The sequence below is a fragment of the Podarcis pityusensis genome (assembly GCF_964106645.2).
Source record: "Podarcis pityusensis genome assembly, chromosome: 1".
NCBI lineage: Eukaryota > Metazoa > Chordata > Lepidosauria > Squamata > Lacertidae > Podarcis > Podarcis pityusensis.
In genome coordinates, this window is record NC_138028.1 from 19,983,068 (window position 1) to 19,986,464 (window position 3,397).

A 3,397-nucleotide genomic window follows, 5' to 3' on the forward strand; every position below is an offset into this window, starting at 1 on the left:
ATTGAGACTGTTACACACTTCCACACCCACCCCTTTTAACGCAGCTGCTTTTGGCATGATGAAGTCACCGGCATTTGACTTCATAGGAGGAATAAATAACACCCAAATCACTCCCAGGATGTTGATAAACTAATTTGGCAGCCCAGTGTGGTCACTTCACTGTGCTGGACTAAGTATGCTCTGACGTGATTTTTGTAAAAAAAAATTTAAAGCAGAAGATAATAATAAAAATCTTTATTTATGCAAGCATCTTTTTCACTGTGGTTTTTCAGACAGACTTAAATGTAACTCTCTTTCTTTTCTCAGGAGAAACATAAAGGTGGCCGATTTTGCTTTTTAGACCATGCCCATAGAAAACCAGTGATACCCAGGTCAGTGGAACAATATAAAGTTTGCAGTTGGTGTGTGTGTGTGTGTGTGTGTGTGTGTGTATGTGTATGTGTCTGTCGGTTAAAGGGAGGGCTTATTTTTAGGAGTTTGTCCACAGACACCTTTCCAGGTCATGTGGCCAGCACGACTGATGAGCGCCGCACCCCATCGTCGCCTTTGACTGGACTTAACCGTCTAGGGGTCCTTTACCTTTTATCTTTCCAGGAGGAGGGCCAACCTAAGGCATTTTGGTCAAGATACCCCCTGCCACTATCAGTAAATGTACAGAAGCCAATTGGACAGTCAGCTAATTCTCACTTCAGTTTTGGCAATAGGGCAGTGAGCTGTGAACAGCAGCTGGTTTAGGAAACTGGGGGCAGACTGCGCAGCACACACGGCTCCATCCTTCAGTACCTCATTGCTGCTCCTTGACCCCCAGCATTTGCTGCCTTGAAGCAGCTGCCTCACATTATCTAATGACAGGGCTGGCCCTGGTCAGGTGTTCAATTCCCTCCCTTGACTGCTTAACTTTAAGATGCTGTTCACTAACCCTCAGTACTTGCTTTGATACTGTTGTGTTTTGTTTGTTTGTTTGCTTGTTTAAAAAACTGTATCTTCCTTCTACAGATAGTATTTCCAGCCTGTCGGGGATCCTGTGAATAGTATAAGGTTGCTATGGCATCAGATTTGGCTTTATGATGAGGCAAAGCTCATTGAGAGTGAGGGCAAAACATGCTGAAGGTATGAAAGCTTTCTGCCCTGGGTTATTGTCTCGTTGTTTCTGTACTATTTACTTGTGCTTTTATCTGGTGGTTTTTATCTTGTGAATCGCCCTGAGGCCTTTTGCTGATGGGTGGTATACAGATCTAATAAATAAATAAGTCAGTCTGCGGGGAGGGAATTCTGAAAGGGAGGCGTTATTTCCTGTGGAGAGGGAAGTGTTTCCGTTCCCTTTTGCTTCAGCCTAAGTTGTGACTGACTTGTTCCATTAATTTCAACAATATTTAAGTAAGGTCAACTAATTTTGACTAGCTAAGCCCCGCTGAAATAGTGGGACTTACTTCTTAGTAGATAGGAGGATGGGACTTCTAGTTTGTTTTTGTTGTTTTTTCAAAAAACCCTCACAAAATTGAGCTTCAGTTTGAAAAACTAAGCATTATTATGTGATGTTGACATAAAAATCCTTTATGGCATATGGCGGTCTTGGGAGCCATGCTGCTGTGTTACATAAATGGTAGAAATGGGTTTTCTTTTAGGCTTTGCTATAGACCAGGTGTTGCCACCATCCTGTCCTGTAGCTCCTGACTATTGGCTATGCTGGGAATGATGGGAGCTGTAGTCCATCACCTGGAGGTGAGGACTACAATGGCAGTGCCATTGGGGCAGGGCTTTTGGGTGAACGGCCAGGGCCACACTCAACAGATTGAGCAGGAGTGGTCCCCCCCCCACCAGTGCTGCATGGCTGGCTTGTTACATCTTGAAGTGAGTGAAGTACTACACACAATGAGACCATGAAGACCACTGTCTAAAATTACCTAAATGCACCACACTTACAAATTCTTAAGAGCTGGTGGGCAGTGGTGCAACAAACTCCATTTCCCCTTATTTAATGTTAATTCCTCTTTCCACTTTTTGCCTATAAATAGGAAAACACCCGTGTGCTTGTTTTCCTGCTAGACTTCCTGCTAGACTCCAAAAAGCCCATTGGATTTGAAGGAACCTGAATTGTTTCAGAGCCAGCTGTGTCTGCTATTGGACTCTTGACGTTTCTGTTCTCAATCTGTCCGTTTGCAGAGATAGACAGGTTATTATAAAGACAACAAACATCTCCACAGTGCTTTCCTCCATAGGAAACAAACTCTTGCCAAAGTTGCCTTCAACTTCCCACTCCTCTGGCAAGCATCATAGAAACGTTTCAAACATGTTGATAATTGAGAAAGGCAATACCAACCTTTGTGGAGTGGAAGCATCATAGATTAGTAGTTTGGACTACTGACTGCAACAAGCAAAAGGCCCCAATTCAGCTATGTGCATCTGCAGCTCTAAATTAATGTTTCCCTGTATGAGAGATAGGAATGTCTGTGCTAAATTGCCAAAATTAATTGCATGTTCAGACCCAGAAACCTCCCCCCCAAATAAATTCACACTTGACTCAAATTTTTGGTTTGGTTTTTGGCAGAATTTAGGCCACAACTTTATTGATTACAGAAAGTGACTGGTTGCATAGGCTCTGGTTCGACTAGCTCCCTGCCATGCAGGTAGCGCTGACCCAGGGTTCCAGCATAGGTCAGCCAAGAGTGAACACCTGGATAAGCGGAAAACTGGGCACGGGCTAACTCCACCACCCAAATGTCCCCCTGGACTCAGGCATGGGCACAATCCCCTCTCAGGGGTTGACCAAACCATTAAGTCCCTGGATTCCTTTAACGGAATACCCTTCACATAGGGATGGCGAGAGCGTTCTCCCATCCCTATCACCTGAACCAGAGCCTATCCACAACCTTACAAGTTGTGACGATTTGCTACGTGGCAGGCGAAACCCAAATGGCAACAGCCAATCAGCCAAGTGGGGAAAATTCCTGCTGTGCCCCTATCCCAACGACAGACGACACATGACGGCATAGCAAGGTCAAGCGCAACAAGCCCTAAAAGTCGGGAGAGGTGGGTGGGTGTTCCGAATGCATGTGCCGAAAGAGGACGCTCTGGGTCACGTGCATCAAACCGTTTGGACTGCATCCCATTGGCCAGATTGTACCCAGCTTCGAGGGACCTACCAATTGGGTGTTGTGGCTTACCAAATGTTCCCACCCACAACACAGGGTGTCGGTTGTCCAGGTCTCACCACAATACGTGCCCTCTTTAAGGGAGGACCTGATATACAGTCTTTCTTGTCGGGCAACTGGTGTCCAGTTCTAGGGGCAAAACTGAATGCAGCTGTCATTCCTAGATATTTGGCTCATCCTAGATGTGCATTGCTTCTATAGCAATCCCAGACTTGCCCTATGCTATATCTCAGACAAGGTAATGG

At 45.3% G+C, this 3,397-nt stretch overlaps 1 long non-coding RNA gene across 1 annotated transcript; it reads left to right on the top strand.

The window, feature by feature from the left end:
- Positions 1-101: 101 nt before the first annotated feature.
- On the top strand, positions 102-1,073 carry LOC308481073. Its single transcript, XR_013988441.1, has 3 exons — positions 102-173; positions 307-371; positions 997-1,073. It is a non-coding gene; the product is annotated as an uncharacterized lncRNA (long non-coding RNA).
- Positions 1,074-3,397: the final 2,324 nt, after the last annotated feature.